Here is a 22,102-nt window from a genome sequence, read left to right on the forward strand (position 1 = left end):
GCAAGTGTTTGTTCAGAACCCCTGCCTCCCCTGTGTCAAATTTTAGATTGTAAGCTCCTGGGGGCAGGATCTGCCCTCTTTGGCTCTATAAAATGTCATGTGCACTAATGGAACTATCAAAATAATAAACCACCCAGTTTCTAGAACTGATGCATAACCAGAACGTGGGAGCATAAGAATTGTACTGTTGAGTTAAACCAATTTACCTAGCTGAGTACTCTGCTTCTAATGGGGGCACCTACCTTTGCGAATGCTCACAAGGGGTGTGTGGAGGTGACAACACCCTTCACCTGAGCCCAAGTTAGCCTCTAATAATGAAGGTTCTGTTTAGCTATTGTGACTTGATAGTCATTGACGGTTTTTTCCTTCATGAATTTGTCTGGTCAAAAAATAATAATAACCCCATCTAAGGTATTGGCTACCATTGTTGTAAACAAAAATTGCCCTTTTCCCTTATGGGGTATCCAAGAGCCCATATAGATTCCTTACATAGGTTCCCTATTGGTAGGAGAGAATAACAGAGGCCAACCAGAGAATATTGAGAAGTAAAGCAGCTAGTAAGCTTGATCTTTATTGATCTGTTGCAACAGGGTGCTCCCCTCACCCACAGGAGAGGAGGAGGGACCCCGAAAAATGGCGTGCAAGGCCTTATAAAGACTTTTGAAATTGCCACCCTGTAGATCCAGACCACCCCCAGAAACATCATACATACATCACAGAAGGGGTGTAACCTAAGACCACCCCTCAGATACATCACAGCTACATCACAAAAAAGGTGGTCTAAAACAGAAATTTGTTGTTGTTTATCTCCTGTCTGGCAGGTTACTTGATTGGATTGCCTGGGTAGCCTGGTCATTCTTTTGTAGTGATAAATACTTAGTTCCTGGGCCAGGTCACAGGATCACACCCTATTCAAACACAGACATACCCTTAAGACAGGGTTTGTGAAGGAAAAGACAATGGGGAGGCTTTTCCATTTTGACCTTGCAGAGAAAATATTTGCTCATTTTAGGAATCAAAATGGCATCAGGTCGGTCTTCCTGTGCTGATCTATGTATGTGCGGTTATGAACATTACCATATATCTAAGACCATAAAATTCCTATCACAATATCTCCACAGCTTGTACTCAGGAATTCCATAAGTCAGTAAGATTTTGTGTGAAAATGAGTTTCCTTTTCTCAGTCCTGGACTTACTTCATTGGGTGCCCTCAAATTCTGGTATTATTATTTTTTTCAAGGGGGGGGGACACCTCTCTATCATAATTGTGAACATGCAAATAGAAAGAGGCACGTACAGTGTTATTTTAAAATCCCAATCCCAAGGGTGGGGAATTTTTCCCCACAGTATACGACTTTCCAGTTACGTGAAACCAGGATGTTTCAACACACTCATCTGCCACATCGACTTCCTTACATTCAGGCAAGCGAGAGGCATCATCATAGCTCAGGAAGGTATTCCAGTGGTCACAAACGTTCAAAGGGACGTGTGGAGCAGGGCTGGAGGGTGTTTGCGTGCTGAGATTCTGTTTCCTGGGAGATAAACATTAGCCACAAAGGCTGAGCCAACAACGTAATGGCCTTGCAAGGCCCAGAAGACAAAGCCTTTCTAAAGAAAAAGCACGTTTGAGATGGTGCTGAGATTTATAGGGTAAATTAGGAGGTGGTAGTGATGGAACAGGCGAACTTTTAAAAACATACTTTTAAAAATGTACCATGCCGAAAATACTACTGTTATAGACACTGCAGATTGCTTTGAATTTGTACTTCCACAGTCTTCTTCCCTTTGCTATATTGCCAGGCATTATTTATTTCAAAAGGGTTTCCTCCCTTTCATTTTCTGTCAATTAATCCCTGATTTTCCACTATTATGGAAAGAAACCTAATGATCAAATGGAACCAGTAGAAGACTGCACCTCACTCTTTTCCCCTTTTCTGATCAATAGTATTCTGGAGGTCAAGGGGAATTTGTGTTATCTCTCTTTGTACATGTTCTTTAATGGACAGGCTGGATTTGAAATCACATACAAGTGATTAGATCAGTAGTTCTCAAACTTTTTTCTCTGGACCACTCTTCCAGAATAAAAATTTGCTCGAGCCACACAGAGTTTTTTTATTGATAAGAAATACATTGGAAAACCAAAAGAAACAAGTCCTAGCAATGCTTGATTTACAACACAGAACACAACAACTTTATAATATGATCATGGGACATCCAGAAAGTATAAAACAATTCTGCTACATAACATGAATCATTCCTAAAATACAGTTACAGATGGGTAGCCGTGTTGGTCTGCCATAGTCGAAATAAAAAAATTCCTTCCTGTAGCACCTTAAAGACCAACTAAGTTAGTTCTTGGTATAAGCTTTCGTGTGCATGCACACTTCTTCAGATACACTGAAACAGAAGTTACCAGATCCTTCTATATATTGAGAAGGTGGGGAGGGGTATTACTTAGAAGGGTGGTGGGAATCGGAGATTGGCAGATAGCTGAGATGAGCCTGTTGACGACTCTTAACGACTGTAATAGGTCTTACAGGAAAAGGCAAGGGGTGAGAAGGTGAGAAATGGCTTAGTCATGTATAATGGGATAAGAATCCAATGTCTTTGTTCAAACCAGGTTTCTCCATTGTTTTAAGTTTGGTAATGAGTTGTAATTCAGCAGCTTCTCTTTCCAGTCTATTTCTGAAATTCCTTTGTAGTAAAACAGCTACTTTGAGATCTTGTATAGAATGTCCTGGGAGATTGAAGTGTTCTCCTACTGGTTTCTCTGTTTTGTGATTCTTGATGTCAGATTTATGTCCGTTTATTCTTTGGCGTAAGGTTTACCTTACGCCAAAGAATAAACGGACATAAATCTGACATCAAGAATCACAAAACAGAGAAACCAGTAGGAGAACACTTCAATCTCCCAGGACATTCTATACAAGATCTCAAAGTAGCTGTTTTACTACAAAGGAATTTCAGAAATAGACTGGAAAGAGAAGCTGCTGAATTACAACTCATTACCAAACTTAAAACAATGGAGAAACCTGGTCTGAACAGAGACATCGGATTCTTATCTCATTATACATGACTAAGCCATTTCTCACCTTCTCACCCCTTGCCTTTTCCTGTAAGACCTATTACAGTCGTTAAGAGTCGTCAACAGGCTCATCTCAGCTATCTGCCAATCTCCGATTCCCACCACCCTTCTAAGTAATACCCCTCCCCACCTTCTCAATATATAGAAGGATCTGGTAACTTCTGTTTCAGTGTATCTGAAGAAGTGTGCATGCACACGAAAGCTTATACTAAGAACTAACTTAGTTGGTCTTTAAGGTGCTACAGGAAGGAATTTTTTTATTCCTAAAATACAATTATAAACGAGCCTGTTACATATGTACCTTAAGTATGTATACAAACTCTATGAGAGGCATGAGCTTGCTTTTGCCAGGTAATCTCATTCATATTAGGTCTAATATGAGACAAGCAAACTCTCATCTCCTAATCAACACAAAGAAGTCTTTCTCTCTTCTGATCTTCCGTATCTGCCAGAGTTGAAAATCCCTGTTCACAACAATATGTCGTGGAGAACTGTTGAAGAATAGCCATTGCTCTTGAAGAGAGGTGTGGATATTGTTTCTGGTTGTATATGCCTAAAAAAATGTTTTTATGCTATGCTATGCAGGTGGCGCTGTGGGTTAAACCACAGAGCCTAGGACTTGCTGATCAGAAGGTTGGCGGTTCGAATCCCCGCGACGGGGTGAGCTCCCGTTCCTTGGTCCCTGCTCCTGCCAACCTAGCAGTTTGAAAGCACGTCAAAGTGCAAGTAGATAAATAGGTACCACTCCGGCAGGAAGGTAAACGGCGTTTCCGTGCGCTGCTCTGGTTCACCAGAAGCCGCTTAGTCATGCTGGCCACATGACCTGGAAGCTGTACGCCAGCTCCCTCGGTCAGTAAAGTGAGATGAGCGCCGCAACCCCAGAGTCGGTCACGACTGGACCTAATGGTCAGGGGTCCCTTTACCTTTACCTTTACCTTTATGCTATGCTATGCTATGCTATGGTTGCCATACGTCAGAAATTAATAAAATGACAGAATCTATCAGAAGTGTAGATTTTGATGAATATCCTTAAAAATAGCTGAAAGATTCCAACAACTTTTGGGCAAAACTAAAAAAAAAAGCTCAACAACTTTCCAGATTTTAACTTTTTGAAATATGACAACCCTATGCTCCACTGAAATGTTTAAATGTTTGATTATCCCTTAATCTTCCTCCCACACCTTCCATGCATTTCTAGCAACATCTTTCTCCTGCAAAAGAAAGAAGAACATACAGTAATAGAAAAGTCACTTTTTGTTTCTGAAAAGAACAGAAAACTTCATTTCTTCCCAGTTCATTTGTTAGGCTCCAATATGCAATCAGGGAATTTTTGGAAATTTATTTCTTAGCCTTCCTCTATACAGTTCAAGGTAGCATTTATTGTTGTTGTCCTGCAACAACTTCTGAGGTGGGGTAGGGTACAGAGGTGGCCCACACATTAGGTGGGGTGAAGCAGCTGCCTCAGGTGGTAAAAGTGCCCGAGGAGGCATCCCAACCACCCCACCACTTCTCCTGCCACCAGAATGCCCACCTCTTGTGGGGGTGTTCTGGCGGTGGTGGGGTGGGCACCCTGGCAGGGGTAGGGGCAGGAAGTGGCCCATTCCCGTTTGGCCTCATGTGGCAAAATTGAATGGGCTGCCTCCGGTAGGCTAAGAACCATCAGTGTTAGCAAGGATGGGTTTTCTTTGTTTATTAAGAAAATGTGAATTGTTTATATACCATATTTTCCTGTCTTTATGTTCCAAAACATGATTTACAGAAATAAAAAAGGATGGATTGTTGTTGTTTTTTTTACATAAAAAGACATGGATACAGAAGGATAGAATTTTACTTGGCCAACTAGGGTGTTAGGGGCGCCACTAGAAGGTACACTTGCTAGTTGACCATGCAGCTAGCATCATTCTCCCCCAGGAAAACCCATGGTTTAGCACTGAATCAGAACAAATGGCAATCAGTTTTTGCGTGGATTGCTGTTTGCTCTGATTTAACACTAAAGAGCAGGTTTTCCGGAGGAAAGCAGTGGGACAAAGACAAACCTGCTCAGACCCATGCCTAGAAAATGTGAGACAAGTGGAAAACTTCTTGGCTCCCATTCTTTCTAGGCATGGAACAAGTGGAAGTGTGGTGGAACCCATAGTGAGCTTGATCCTCTCTTACATCAGACACTCACAGGTGGCAGGAAGAATGAATTAATGGCACCTTTTCATCAGTGAAGACCATTGTTAAGTTGTGGGTGAACATATGAGACGACACAGCAATTCTTCACACAGCTCTTGTTTATTCACAGGTCCAGAACAGAACTGGGCTGAAGGGTTCAGCCAACCTGCTTATATAGAGCTCAACTACAAAGCAACAGTAAGAACTTTCTGTAACTATCCAATCACTGAACGTCACTTTCAATTCCTTATTTGCATATGCGGACCTGAGTGAAAACTATCTACAATATCCCCCTGCTGGCCCAGGGTGAGAACTTCAGTACATAACAACCATACCCAGAACTCTGAGTAAAAAGCCATTTTAAAAGAGCTCCAAAGCAAGGTGGTGGTGGTATTTATGCCCCACTAATAAATATTGCAGCAGAATGCTTGCTAGCCTGTTTCCCTTTTTCCACCTCACCTCTATGTGCAATTTAGTAAAGTGGTGTTTCTGAATGACCTGCTTCAGGCAGAATATGAAATGTTAAGTCTTTTGGGCAGCAAAAGCATTTTCAAGTAATTTTGTACGACTCGTTGACTTTGGTGGTACTCTGAGGAAAAATGGTGAGTCAGTGAATAACAGAGACTTTGTATAGAGAGATTATTTGCATGCTCTGGTCTAAACCACAGAGCCTAGGGTTTGCCGATCAGAAGGTTGGCGGTTCGAATCCCCACGACGGGGTGAGCTCCCGTTGTTCGGTCCCAGCTCCTGCCCACCTAGCAGTTCAAAAGCACATCAAAGTGCAAGTAGATAAATAGGTACCGCTTCAGTGGGAAGGTAAACAGCGTTTCCATGCCCTCCTCTGGTTCACCAGAAGCGGCTTAGTCATGCTGGCCACATGACCCGGAAGCTGTCTGCAGACAAACGCCTGCTCCCTCGGCCTATAGAGCGAGATGAGCGCCGCAACCCCAGAGTCGGCCATGACTGGACCTAACGGTCAGGGGGTACCTTTACCTTTAAGTAAATGAGGAAAGAATACGATGTCAGACATTTTAAGTGGATAAATGGGAAATGGTATTTATTATTAGCAGGGCTGTCGAATGGGACACCAGTGTCTTTTGGTGAACACTTTAAGGTGCGAAGGGGAAACCCTCACCAGTGGACAACATGTAAATACTAGGATGCCCCTGGGGAAGGCCAAAATTTGGTGTGCCCCCCCCCCCAGCCCCATGCTGCTTTCCTTAAGGTGGGTAAAGAGGCATTAGGCTTTGAGAAGGAGATGCGAGGGCTCTCTGATGGGGTGTTAGAGCCCTCCCACCGCCTCCCCAAAGGTGGAAAAGTGCTGACTAGGCATAGATAACACCAGTGCAAATAGGAAGAATGTATAAAACTGGTTCAAACATGTGTTGGAAATGTAAGGAAAAAGAAGGGACCTTTTACCATATGTGGTGGGAATGTCGAAAAATTAAAAAATTCTGGGAAATGATATATAATGAGTTGAAGAAAATGTTCCAAGTAACATTTGTTAAAAAACTTGAAGCATTTCTGTTAGGGATTGTAGGAAAAGACTAACCAAGGAAATTTAAGAACATTTTCATGTATGCGACAACGGCGGCAAGAATCTTAATAGCACAAGGATGGAAGAATGAAGAAGTCCCGACTAAAGAACTGTGGCAAGAGAAACTGATGGACTATGCGGAATTGGCATAAAATGCATGACAAGGACAACTGTGACTTTAAAAAAGAATGGGAACCTTTTACAAAGTACTTAAAGAAACAGCAAAATGAATTGGACTCCTTGGCAGGTTTTGAATAAACATACACAAATTTATTATTAATAACATATAGATAGATAAATTAAGGATCTTTATAATTTTATAATATGCAGAGAATTACATGTATTGAAAAACCAGAGAGAGGAGCTGAGGGAAGTCTTGGGGGGGGGAGGTGGGTTTTTCTTTGGGGAGGGGGGAGGGAAAAATAGGGTGGAATTAAGGATGATATGTCTTTTGATAAAATGTTATGTTGAAATTCATAATAAAAACTTTATATATATATAAAAAGTGCTGACTAGACTTTGGGAAAGAGGCAGGATGACTCTAGGACCCTCTCAGAGCCTCATGCCTCCTTCCCAAAGCCCAGCGTCTAGTGCATGCGCAGTGCTGACACATCCCTAAATCTGCCCCTGCTTCCTAGGACATAGGGACGATCACATGCTCAGGAGAGTAGTAGTCAGCCAGAGCTCATGTCCATTCTTTGGGTTTTGCCATGGTTCACCAATGCAAATGTGCCTTTACACACACGGGGGGGGGGGGAGAGCAAGAGACAGACAGGGCAAGATTTACATTCAGATAATACCCAATTATTAGAGAGACATCACCTTGCCAACAAAGGTCCATGTAGTTAAAGCCATGGTTTTCCCAGTAGTGATGTATGGAAGTGAGAGCTGGACCGTAAAGAAGGCTGATCGCCGAAGAATTGATGCTTTTGAATTATGGTGCTGGAGGAGACTCTTGAGAGTCCCATGGACTGCAAGAAGATCAAACGCATCCATTCTTAAGGAAATTAGCCTTGAGTGCTCACTGGAAGGACAGATCATGAAGCTGAGGCTCCAATACTTTGGCCACCTCATGAGAAGAGAAGACTCCCTGGAAAAGACCCTGATGTTGGGAAAGATGGAGGGCACAAGGAGAAGGGGACGACAGAGGATGAGATGGTTGGACGGTGTTCTCGAAGCTACAAACATGAGTCTGACCAAACTGCGGGAGGCAGTGGAAGACAGGAGTGCCTGGCGTGCTCTGGTCCAGGGGGTCACAAAGAGTCGGACACGACTAAACAACAACAATACCCAATTATTATATAGAAAAAGAGTATAAAACATAATACAGATCATAACACAGTATTACAACATAAAGAACCAAGAAGAAAACTGCAGAAATAAAACAGATAGTTTGGTAAGACTTGCTATTCCCATGCTAATATGCTGCTATTCCCCTCCCCTTTTCTTTTTTTACTGTTCAAGGTATTCTCCCTCCCCCTCAAAAAAATAAATGGTTCATTAAAAAAGAATGAAATAGACACATTTTTGGTTGGCAACACTTCATTCAGCTCCAGCAATTCTGGTTATGCTCGTGAAGATTTGTTTTACTGTTTGCTTGGAATTAAGTTACATTAAATTAAATTAGTATTACTTTCAGATAAGTGAGTTTAGGATTGTAGCATTAATGAAGAAAAGTGAAAGAATCCTGAAAACACCACCCTGAGGCACAGGGATACCATTATCCTTTCAAGCTTCCTGCTGTTTGGTTTCTTATGAGGATATTGAGCACAGCAATATCTATCAGCCCGTAGCAGAGCCCTGTGAAAGACGCCCACAGGGAATGCCATAATACTCTCATTTGCTCTGCAGTTTTGAGTTTTTCAGAATACTGAATTCGACTGGATTCTTTTGAAAAACAGAATAAAACAAGTGAATGGAAAAAAATTGAAAGAAGCAGCAGCAGGGAGATGAATGTGTGGCCATCTGGGCTCAAGTTCAACTTTTCACTGGCCACTTGTATTACAATCGTACCTTGGTTTTCGGACAGCTTAGTTCTCGAACGCTTCCAAATGCCGCAAACCCGGAAGTGACTGTTCCGGTTAGTGAACTTTTTTTGGAAGCTGAACGTCCGACAGGGCTTCTGATTGGCTGCAGGAGCTTCCTGCAGCCAATCAGAAGCTGCACTTTGGGCTCCGAACATTTTGGAAGTCGACTGTATTAGTATTTATTAGCATTATTTAGCATTACTTGACATTTTCAGAAGGTAAAATGTAAAATTATTTGGTTTTCCTAAAGCAGTTTATGTGTTTCTTCATCAAATGTAGACTTAGCAAGATAAATGTTGTTCTTTAGCACTATACAGCAGGCTGTAATCAACAGGTGAAGCTTTTTCAATCATAGTTTTGAGCCCCTTTCCATATAAGAAAAGTCAGCAACTCTTAATAACTGAATTATCAGTGTGCCACATCACTGTTGTTTTAAGGGTGGTAAATTCCTATTATATTTCTTATCTTCCTGACAAACCAGACTGATTTATGTGGCACAGCCCATATCCCACATGTTATTTTTGAAGGCTGTATACAGATTCTCGTTTATTATACATGCATTGCGCTTCCTTTGCTGGCTTGAGAAGTTGTGTCCACAGATGTTCACTAGAATTCCCATATATTCTGTAGTTTCTTGGGAGAAGCTGTACTTTGATGCATTTTCCCCTCAAACCACCTTCAATTTTATTTGAAAATGTAGGCCATAGGAAGAGATTCACACCCCTTTTCTGTGGACAGACAGAAAGCAACTTGGAAATGCATCCAGCCTTATGAATGTGCTCAACAAGGTGCGAATGCCATTAGACACACAGTGAAAACCTAGCATTTTAAGTTGGTAATGTGTGCACAGGCTGGGTCTTTGGGCTCAGCCAGGCTTCTCTTTGTGCCGTGATTTCTAGGCACAAATCAGAGAGGTTTTTCTTTTGTAGCGCCGGTTTCCCTGGGAAAGTTCCTTGTTTATGGCTGTATTGGAACAAACGTCAACCTGCAGAAAACCTGATTGATATTTGTCTGAATTCTGCAGTAAACAGCGGGTTTTCCCAGGGAAAGTGGCAGGACGAAAGAAAAAGCACTTGGACCTGTGCCTATAAATCATGAGACAAACAGAAGGATGGAGAAGACCTTTGAAAAGAATTAAGAGGGACACAGTAGCGCAGACACTTAACATCAGTAAAGTCAAGTCATGTAAGGTATTCTAGTGTGTCCCACCCCTTTCCTAGAGGGGTAATAATGCTTCTCTTTATTGTGGTCATAGAATCATAGAATTGTAGAATTGGAAGGGACCACGAGGGTCCTCTAGTCCAACCCCATGCAATGCGGGAATCTTTCACTCAATGTGGGGCTCAAACCCACGACCTTGAGATCAAGAATCTCATGCTGTACTGACTGACCTATCCCTTAGGATCAGGCTGGTCAGAGTCAGCTTGGGAAAGGGCAGAGTAAAACGATTCTTACCATGGTAAGGTTCACATCAACAGCTTGCATTTGTTGTTGTTTAGTCGTTTAGTCATTTCCGACTCTTCGTGACCCCATGGACCAGAGCATGCCAGGCACTCCTGTCTTGCACTGCCTCCCGCAGTTTAGTCAAACTCATGCTGGTAGCTGCAAGAACACTATCCAACCATCTCGTCCTCTGTCGTCCCCTTCTCCTTGTGCCCTCCATCTTTCCCAACATCAGGGTCTCTTCCAGGGAGTCTTCTCTTCTCATGAGGTGGCCAAAGTATTGGAGCCTCAGCTTCAGGATCTGTCCTTCCAGTGAGCACTCAGGGCTGATTTCCTTCAGAATGGATAGGTTTGATCTTCTTGCAGTCCATGGGACTCTCAAGAGTCTCCTCCAGCACCATAATTCAAAAGCATCAATTCTTTGGCAATCAGCCTTTTTTATGGTCCAGCTTTCACTTCCATACATCACTACTGGGAAAACCATAGCTTGAACTATACGGAGCTTTGTTGGCAAGGTGATGTCTCTACTTTTTAAGATATTTTTATCTTAAATCATTGAAGGCAATGAACACAACAAAGTGGTTGCCGTCATTAGGCACCCTTGAAGGCGAACAGTGCTGGTGACAGCAGGTGGGGAGGAGGACCTTTGGGGATCCGGGAGGGGCTTCTGAATGGAGTCAAAGTTCCCTCCACCATTTTAAAAATCTTAGAAGGTATGTTTAAATATTTTGCATGGGCAGCCCCAGGGCTGGCCCAAGACATTTTGGCACCCGAGATGGACTCCCAAATGTTGCCCTCTTCCCCACCAGAGAAGAAGGGGACAGGGAAGATTTACAACAGGAACAAGCAGGGAAGAAAGATGGACAGTGGAATCCGCTGCCCTGGTGGATCCTGCTCCTGAGGAGGCTGCCTCACCTTCCCTTGTGCTTGGGCTGGCCCTGGGCAGCCCTTTCAGAGCTTCTTCTGGAAATGTTTTGTTATATGGGGGTGGGGTGGGGGGGAATCACCTGCATTCAATTTTTATGCAGTGCACAATTTACAGTCCTAGTTTGGTAATGCACAAAGTAGAGAGCTGATTCCTGGCAATTTTTACTATCTTTCATAGCAGCATATCAGGTTTGGTCCACACAAGTCACTTGTAGAATGAGAAATTGCAGCATGTTTGTGACTTTCCAATATCATGTTGGAATATCATGTTTATAAAAGCATCCCTTGGGTTCAAAGTCTCATTATTGCACTGTGTTTCTACTTTGGCTGATGTTATGAGAACTGCATTATAAAAGGTATTCCTAAGACAGAGACTAGTGCTATGGAAAGAAACATGGCCAAAGAGATTCTACAATGAAAAACAATATGTATTTTATCGTCATCTTTCTTTTTTGAAATAATATTTAATAAAGGTTTTCATGAATTATAACAGACCGTGCGATGTCTCTCCCCCAGGTCATAAAGTCATTTGGTTACATTCAATGTGGTTTCCAGAAGGCCTGAACTTTGTCTGAATGCCATTGATACTGAGGGAAAGATTCCTGTCTGAAACTCTTAAGGGCCGTTGCAAATCAGTAAACAATGCAAAGTTCAGTGGAACTCCACCCACATTTCCCAGTGAATTTTCCTCTCATTTTCATTCCCTCAGAAAATCCAGTCTTTTGGGTTTGTTGTACAACACTTCCCAATCCGCTATTACTGTGTGACCTGAATTTTCCAGTATATGATCAAAACACAACAGTCTGGAAGCATCCTCACATCTCCTTCGCTGCAAATCTTTAATCCCCTCTCCCAACATTTACAAGTTACCAGCAAAATATGCCAATAAAAAGTATCCAAGCACTTGCTTATAAAGGAAATCTGTTAAATAATATATATCTGTAACTGTCTAGCAAGACTCCCCTTCCAAGAAAAGAAATCTTAATTATGTATCTTCACACTTTACTCCCAATAGCAAATTGTTCAATCAAGGTCAATATTTCCTGCGACTGTTTTTAAAGCAAGTTGCTTGGCCATTACAGAACCTCTTCTGCAACCTTGCTGCTTCTTCTTTCAGCAGTTCTCATTAAGAACTCTTTGCTTGTCTTCTGTTCTGTGTGCTCAGCTTCCCAATGGCCTCTAGACTTTTCTCAAAAGCTGTGCTCTGACTATTTCATCATCTTTTATCGCTCTGCTTTTTCAGCTTGCTTTCTGCATGTTGTAGAATCTTTGCTAGGTTCCTCTTGGGGTGCACATAGCCTGAGCATTTGTGTATTCCTTTAGAATGTTCTGGTCTATATTCAGAAGAGACCAGCTGACAACCTTGGTTAATGGGCAGTCATATGGAGAATATGTAAGAAAGTCTGAAGAGATTTGATGCTCTCCCAATATGGATATCTTTGCCACCTAATCCTATCTGGAACTCTTTTGTGTGTGTTATTTTCCTACTGGATAAAGACACAGTTCACACTTAACAGGGGACAGGAGTGCTTGGAAAATGAAATGCTTTCTCTGACAGAATGAATTCCAGCATGAAGTGAGTTTGTCATACATAAAGCTCTTGATGGCCTGTGTTTGTTACCATGATGCACTTGCAGATGTCGGCACAAATCCTCAGGAGGTTAGTCAAAGGCTAAAGGCATTTCAAAATAGGGAGAAGAGTCGGTGGAAGAAAAAATAGGGAGAAGAGTCGGTGGAAGAAGATTGGAAGAAATTTAAAGACTATCTACAGAAATATTGTAAAATTAATGAATGTTAGAATGATGTTGGATAGAAATTAGGTGGTTTTCAGCTGTAATACTATAAGGGAATATGAAAAACGGATTATTAATAGGTAAAAATTTAACGTTACAATATTTTAAGATTAAGGACTAGGATAAACAAAGAGGGTAAGGATTTGCTGAACCAACAAACTGAACTGGAATACAAAAAAGGGAGGCGTGAGGAGGTCCGGAAAACAAGCTAATGAAATATAAGTAATGGAAAGATTGAGTTGTTTTTAACCATTTTTATTTTGTATTTTTTCTTTTTTTATTTTTATTTTGTAACATTTTGAAAATCTCAATAAATATCTTATAAAAAAAAAACAAAATAGGGAGGTAAAACATGGATAATATTGTCCTGGCTTTGACTGCTGTCATCTCACCGATTTCTGCAGCTTTACTTAATTAAACAGCTTCATTTTTTTTTCTAAAACAACAGAAGAAATGTTCTTAATGTTGTAGAATATTTGCCCTCAATACGCACACAGAGAGATTTCCAGAGATACATTCCGTTAATGAACCAGAGTGAAAAGATATTCTGCTGAATATCACTAAATGAGTTGTTATGTATTATGAGTCACCAAAGTGTTGTTTGCTAAAAACTTGAAAAAGAAAAGAATAAGAGCAAGAAAACAGCAGGAGCCTAACAGCATTATTCAACTCCAATCTTTTTGCTAAATAAGAAAAATTACGCTATAATAGGAAAGGGGAATAGGAAGTCTCATGTATACAACGGGCTCATTCTTTGTGGAATGTACATGTGTATTTCTCAAAGGTCTCATCAAAGATCATGATGGGATCCAATCAGCAGCTGGGTTCCTAGCCATTCCATTTTTTTTTTATATAAAATATTTATTAAAGTTTAAACATTGCAAAAAAACAGAAGCAAAACAGAAGAAAAATATGAGCAATAAACAATTACAAGACCTCAAAAACAAAAATAAATACAGAAATACAAAACATCAACAATACAAAAAGAAAAAAGAAAAAAAACAAAAGCATTAAAAAGGAAAAGAAAACCCCCAAAAAGAACAAACAAATATACAAAAGAACCACATATTTTCATATCCTTATCTTTCATTTGCTTATTTCCTCGACTTCCTCACACCTCCTTTTTTGTATTCTAGTTCAATTAAATATTCCAGCAAGTCCTTTCCCTCTTTCACAAATTTAGTTCCATGGTTTAACTTAACGCAATTTTAGACTTAAATTTACCTCTTTACCCAATGTCAATCTATTCATACTTGATTCTTTATAATATTTCTACTAAAGTCATATAACTTCTTTCCAGCATCTTTCTAACATTCATTAATTTTGGAATATTTCTGTAAATAAGCTTTGAATTTTTTCCAATCTTCTTCCACCGACTCTTCTCCCTGGTCTCGGATTCTGCCAGCCATTTCCGCCAATTCCATGTAGTCCATCAGCTTCATCTGCCATTCTTCCCTGGTAGGTAAGTCTTGTGTCTTCCAGTGCTTTGCAATGAGTATTCTTGCTGCTGTTGTAGCATACATGAAAAAAACTCTGTCCTTCTTTGGCACCAATTGGCCGACTATGCCCAGGAGAAAGGCCTCTGGTTTCTTCAAGAAGGTATATTTAAATACCTTTTTCATTTCATTATAGATCATCTCCCAGAATGCCTTAATCTTTGGGCATGTCCACCAGAGGTGAAAGAAAGTACCTTCAGTTTCATTGCATTTCCAACATTTGTTATTAGGCAAATGATAAATTTTTGCAAGCTTGACTGGTGTTATGTACCACCTGTAAATCATTTTCATTAAATTCTCTTTTAAGGCATTGCATGCCGTAAAGTTCATACCAGTGGTCCATAACTGTTCCCAGTCAGCCATCATTATGTTATGTCCAACATCCTGTGCCCATTTAATCATGGCAGATTTCACCATTTCATCCTCGGGTTCCTAGCCATTCCAAGCCAGAATGGAAAGGCACAATTTTTGCAACCAGGTGTTTTATGGCAAGCCAACTGGGATCCAAAAAACCTGGTGCAGAGCCTTCCACACACGCATGAGCACTTTCCTACCTTGCCTCACTTAGGCACCTCTGTAAAGTTACTCCGGAGTCTTAGAAGACACCCTCAAATAGCCTCCAATGCAGATACAAGGGGGGGGGGAAACTTCAAGCCCAGTGAATTCATGGTAGTGGTTAGATCAGGGGTCAGCAAACTTTTTCAGCAGGGGGCCGCTCCACTGTCCCTCAGACCTTGTGGGGGGCCGGATTATATTGGGGGGGGGGATGAACGAATTCCTATGCTCCACAAATCACTCAGAGATGCATTTTAAATAAAAACCCACATTCTACTCATGTAAAAACACCAGGCAGGCCCCACAAATAACCCAGATATGCATTTTAAATAAAAGGACACATTCTACTCATGTAACAACGTACTGATTCCCGGACCATCCGTGGGCCGGATTTAGAAGGCGATTGGGCCGGATCCAGCCCCCGGGCCTTAGTAGCCTATCCGTGTGTTAGATGATGAGCATTAAGATTACATGACATTTGGCTGCCCTTTGGTAGGGAAGAGCACATTTGCTTCAGGGACTTTAAGAAATAATTTCTCTTCACTGTAGAGGGGTCAGAAAGCAAGGGTGAAGGGGTTTTGCTGGCTAGCCGTACCCACTCCAAGCCACTTTTCTGGTGTCTGGGTAAAGGGGATTGTGTACCAATGTGTACCAATATCCCTGCCTCCTCCATATGAAGCTGATGTGGTGGATTTCCTCTCGTGTGAATGAAGCGCTCACGTGGGCATAGGACTGTTTCACGCCGACACTGAACTCGCATCCAGCTGGTGTATCGGGAGCAGAGCTAGTTGCTACAACTCAAACCTCCCCCTCCAAGCTTGCTTTCAATATGTGAGGGGAATTATCTGGACCCTACTATGGGGGGGGGCAGGCCCAGGGGGTTGCAAAAAGCATGTGTCAGGGGTTCAGGGACAGAGGCACAGGGTAGGCAGGAGATGGAGAGCGATGGGGATGAATCCCAGGACAGCGAGGAAGAGGATGACAATGACTCAAGAGATTCCATGAGTCTTTCCAGCGAATCAGAGGATTCCCAGAAGGGGGCGCCGGTGGTCAAGGCCAGGGGAGCCCCAGGGGGGACGTGTCAGGAGCAGGGGGCCAGCGGGGGATCCCAAAGTGGCAGCTGGGCGTCAGGACCAGCCTCCCCGCCAGAGTGCAGCGAAGGGGGTGGAGGTTTCAGTGTATCAGGGGAAGCGGCTCCGGCAGCAGAGAAAGGAGGGAGGTCGGAGCAAGCCACCCTCCTGGAAGGGGAGGGGAGTAGTGAAGGGAGTAGCGTAGCTGTTAAAAGGAAGGTTAGAGGTTGGGCGCGCGCGCCAAGTTCAAATGTAGAGGCGCGCGGAAGTACAGGGAGCCCGGAGGAGGGGCCAGGTCCCAAAGCCCGCAGGAGGGGGCAAGAGCAGTCTGATTCCGCGTCAGAGGAATCCAGGAGGGGCGAAACCCCAGCGGGCAGAAAGACCCTGCGGAAAAGGAAAGAGAGAAAGAGGTGGAGCAGCGCAAGCCTCTTAAACTGGTGCAGGGGAGGGACGGATTCAGAGGGGACTTCAGCGGTCTAAGCCTAGCAGACGTAGGGCTGCGCGCCTCGGATGTGAAGCAAACAATGAACTGCAATAAACACTCTTGTATATAAGAAGAGATAGGCGTTGGTCTTTTGTGAGCTGAGACTTGAGGCAGCCTTGACAGCATGCTTCTCCACTCTGGCTCGGAGCGGCTAGGAGCTCACCTGCACACTCCCAGGGAAGCTCTGCTACTGCTCTAGAAGGCCTGGCGAGGCATGCCAGCTCTTCTGGGTGCCTCGGCAGAGGAATCTGGTGGCTGGCATGGGCCATCGCAGCAGCTCTCTGTGGCCCCCTCCCTAGTCAGCCAGCAGCAGTATTTGAAGTGTGTGTGGAGGGCCCAGCGGGGCTCGAAAGGAAGACAGAGCAGGATGAGTCGAGGGGGAAAAGGAAGGGAAGGAGGAAGGAGGCAGAAGGGAAGGCAGCAAGCCGTTTTTGAGTTTCTGGTCCATGGTCTCTTGTGGCTTTGGGGGGAACCAGTACAGCTTCTAGCCTACTAGAGCCACTCATTCTGCTATTATCCAGAGACAACAGGAAAGGTGGGAAGGCGATGGAAGGGCAGGCAACAGTAACCAGAGTGGCTGGGTGAGAAATCTCAAGGGTTTTCCATTTAGGACAAGATCATGTTGGATACTGTCAGGGAACTGCCATCAGTGCCGGAGGGAGAGAGCAAAATCCAGAGGGATTCCGGAGAGCGTCCCGGGATTGGGAGAGGCAGCCCATCTTCTGGGGAAGAGAATCAGCGTAGCACCAGTGGAGAAGGGGGGCAGATGGGGGAAGCGGCGAGGCGGTCCCATGACTCCTTGCCTGGGACCAGCGGGGAGAGTAGGGGTCCTCCGCTGCCTACGCCCTCCTTGCGCAGAAGGCTTTCGCGCAGAGAGAGTAGGAGGAGACTAGGCGTCAAAGAGCTTCTTTGCTGGAAGAAGTTTAAGAAATGCCCACTGACGGATTCTGCCAGCGATTGAGACAGCCACGGGTGAGTGGCTGTCTGGACAGAAAAGGTTCACTCAGGCAACCCAGCCAGGTGTTTGCACCGGCTTACGCACGAGCAACCCCTAGAACCACTACAGATACGAAAGAAAAGGCATTGAGCTGTTGGTTCCCCTTTGATGGTGGGTCCACTGGCACATATGGTAAGAAGCAGGCACAGTCTTCATGCACGGGCAAACTTGTACAATACAGTGGGCATTAGATGTCTCCAAAATAGTGGAGTATGTCAAGCACTGACTTTTTCAAGTATTTCCTAGTTGCTTTACTATGAGCACTTTCTCTTTCATACAGAAATGTGCCTGTTTTCATTTAATAAATGTTAGACACTGAAGGATACACCAGGAGTCTATCTAGGGATTTGATGGTGAACCAAAGGATTTGATTGTAAACAACAGAAATAGCTAGCAGGTGGTAAAACTGGAGGGCAAGAAATAATTTATTATGCTTCTTAGGTTCCGACTACTTTTCTGTACAGTGGTACCTCGCAAGACGAATGCCTCGCAAGACGGAAAACTCGCAAAACGAAAGGGTTTTTGGTTTTTTGAGTTGCTTCGCAAGACGATTTTCCCTATGGGCTTGCTTCGCAAGACGGAAACGTCTTGCAAGTTTGTTTCCTTTTTCTTAAAACTGTTAATACAGTTGTGACTTGACTTCGAGGAGCAACTCATAGAACGCGGTGTGGTAGCCTTTTTTGAGGTTTTTGAAGACTTTGGTGATTTTTGAAGCTTTTCCAAAACTTTTCCGACACTGTGCTTCGCTAGACGAAAAAAACCGCAAGACGAAAAAACTCGCGGAATGAATTAATTTCGTCTTGCGAGGCACCACTGTACTTCTGATGGCTTGCTAAACTGATGGATATCAGCAAACAAAGTTCAGGAGATAATGAAGCCACGTGTAATGGCATAGTGAACTAATCATTAGTGTGCATCAGCCCGTCTTATCCCTGACAGTAAACCCTACCTTTTGGCTGCTAGTAATTGATGAGCCATTAGATGTACCTTGCAGCTGTCAGCACTGCCTCCGGTGAAGTCTTGGGTAATTGCCTACATTGGTTTTTATTAAAGAATTCTCCTCTAGAAATCTATTTGTTTGCTTCCCAATTACACAAAAACACTTGTCAGCATTCTGCCAGCTTTGGGCAAATCTATAGAGGATAGCTTTGTTCAAATGTTCTGTTGCTGCTTGATCCAAAAAATGCTTTCACAGAAAAGTACAGCAGCCTCACAAAATGTCACGATTATTTAGCTATATTTATTTAAGTCACTTTATTTGGCATTACTAGCTGTTTTGTTATGTAACTGAAACCTGGTGGGATTAATTTTCCACCCACCTGTGAGCAGCAGAAGTTTATATTGGAGGGGAAAGTTTTCTTTGAGATGGCTTCAAAACACTCACTTGAAAGTAATGCCAATTATAATGCTATTGAATATAAATAAGATCTATTTGTGCATTCTCTGTCACTGAAGAAGATTTAAAAAGCAATATATCCAAGGCTTCTTAACATACTACAAAACCATTTTCCAAGTGAAAAAATGCTGAATAACAATCAACCAACAAATGTGGCAGATGAAACAGCATGCTGTCGTGCAACTACCAAAAGTAAATTACAGCTCCTAAAGAGCTGCCTAAAATAATTGCTACTTTCCTGTCATAAAGTGTTGTTTCTCTTGGTGTAATTATGTTCTTGTTAAACACAGCGATTTATTTGTTCTGCTTATAGATGGCATCTAATTAACCGAGAACCATTTTATATCACACACCTTTGGTGAGTAAGGGTTTTCCCCTGCTTACGAAGACAAGCTCTGGCACATTCAGCGGGTGAGACTAAGAGTGGGTCCAGCGGTCAAGAGGGCGGTTTCTGCACATTCTGTAGAGGGAAATGAGGGACAAATGGGAAAGTAGCCCATCCAAGAAAAGAAAAACTCTGAACTTAAAGCTCTGCTGCCTGGTGGCCATACACATTTGTGAGAAAGGCTTCGGGTCTGTGATAGCTACTGAAACATCAGTGGGGACTATGGAAAGTTGAGTTGAAATAACCTTATTAGTGGATTCAAGACAATGTCAAGCTCTTGAATTGTTTGTACTCTGACTGACCGTGTTGGGAAAGTCCCAGGTTGTTATGTACTGAGTTGAATAGGATCCAAACTGCAGCAGTCTGATTGGTCCTAGAACAATAGGATCCAAATTGTAGCAGTTTGATTGGTCCTAGAACAATAGGATTCAGAATGCAGCAGTCTGATTGGTCCTAGAACAATGCAGCAGTATGATTGGTTGGCAGGAACCACCCAATCATGCTCCAGATATAAGTGAATCCACAACCTGATTGGATTCCAGAGTTCCAGAATTAGCCGATCATGTGCAGCCCATTGTGTAAATAATGTATATAAAGCAGATACTTTGAGGGGACTTTCATTCATTCCTCCTCACCACTATGAGCTGAATAAAGAGCATGAAATCACTTTGCGACTCTGAGTATATTTCTCCCTGATCGAGCGAAGAAGAGCTGCGTGAAGAATTAGGTTTTCTACAAGTGCATCTCTTGGCTGAATCGAAATATGCACTCCAAACAGGGTACTGCATGAAATTCTCAATCCTACAGGATTGGAATTGGGCTCACAGTCTGTAGTGCAGGGTGGGATATGAAGACACAGTCGTAGGAATGGGATCCCCAGTGCCATTGCGGAGTATGGATGGAGATATTCCTTCTTCCATCTTGTGATGTGAATGGGGCAGACGTTCCCGATAAAAGCAAACCAGCCCATTCACACTTGGGAAGTTTGTGGCGGGATCTGCTGCATTCTGAATCCTATTGTTCTAGGACCAATCAGACTGCTGCAATTTGGATCCTATTGTTCTAGGACCAATCAGACAGCTGCAGTTTGGATCCTATTCAACTCAGTACATAACACAGGGCAAGTCTAAGAATCTCCACGGTGCTCTATAGTAGATCTGCCTTGCCTGAATCCTGCTTGCTCCTCAGCGAGGATAACCTCGGCGTCAATCCAGTTGGTTAGTTTGTTATGGAGATGCTTTGCGTTTAGTTTGCTAATAATAGGTAAGAGACTGATAGGTCTACAGCTAGCCAGATCCAATGTAGGGCCCTTTTTGAATATTGGGATGATTACTGCAGTGGCCCAGATGTTGGGGAGTAGGCCAGATGAATCAATATGAGAGAATATTGCCGCAAGCAGGGGGCAAATGATCAATGCCCGGGGCTTTATTGTTTTTTAGCTGCGTAATGAGGTTTTTGACCTCAGTTATAGATACTGGGAGCCAAGCTGGTAAATTTTCTGGAGATACTGTTGGGTGATTAGGCTGAGCATCCTGATCATAGCTGTCAACTTTTCCCTTTTCTTGCGAGGAATCCTATTCGGAATAAGGGAATTTCCCTTAAAAAAAGAGAAACGTTGACAGCTATGATCCTAATCTTGGTAAAGTGAGCGATAGTACTGCATCCATTCTTGGGTTCAATAGTGCAAATTGATTGTTGATTCAGGACCCTAAACTGTGCTTTTATACTAAATTTCCTTTTTCTGTGTATATTGTAATGTTTTATTGTTGCTATGGCCATCGGCTGATGCGAATAAAGTTTGTTTCTAGCTAGCTAGCTATCTATCTCCACGGTACTCTCCTGCCATCTTGTGGACCATCTCAGAATTTACAGTTTGCATCTTCATCCGGAGCAGCAGTTTTCTTGCACAACAATTGCTCTTAGCCCCACCCCTCCTCTTTGTGTTCCCTATTATTTAACAGAGGATTTGGCAGCAAAGTAAAACAAATGTCTCAGCTAGTGCAGGATTCATGTTTGTGCCCAATTTAAGCCTCACATGGGAAAAAGTTTCAGAGATGACTGATTAGGCATACCCCCCGACATTTTGGGAGGGCAAATTGAGGGCCCCCCCTCCCACCACCCCACTGACCCCACATGCCCCCTTCCTCACCCATCTGCCCCCTCACCATGACCTGCTCAGTTGTCTCCTCCCGCCTTTGTCCATTGGCCGCCTCCTCCTCTGCAACCTCAGGAGATGCTGTGCTGACTGATGTGTCCTGGGGAGGGGAGGCTGCATGGTGGGACATGGAAAGCAGCTTCCAGAAGTGCTGCAATGGAAGGAGAAGAAGAGTGGTGACACTCGGTTTTTCTGGTCCTGTGCTGGGCCGGAATGATTTTGGTTCGGTTTTCCAGCTCCCAGCTCTTGATGGGACGCAATAGTCACCTGTACCCACCATCAGGAGTCCCGGTGTGATCCTGGATGCTTCTGTCTCTATGGAGGCACTGGTCACAAATGTAGCTAAAGTGGCATTTTTTAATCTATGCCAGGTTAGGCGATTGGTACCGTATCTGTCCCTTTCCAGCCTAGCCATGGCGATCCATGCAGCAGTCACCTGCAGACTAGACTACTTTAACTTGTTCTACATCTGAGCCAGGGAGGGCAGGGTATAAATGCAATAGATAGATAGATAGATAGATAGATAGATAGATAGATAGATGATAGATAGGTAGGGAGAGAGAGAGAGAGAGAGAGAGAGAGAGAGAGAGAGAGA

This window comes from Podarcis pityusensis (genome assembly GCF_964106645.2).
Source record: "Podarcis pityusensis genome assembly, chromosome: 1".
Lineage (NCBI taxonomy): Eukaryota > Metazoa > Chordata > Lepidosauria > Squamata > Lacertidae > Podarcis > Podarcis pityusensis.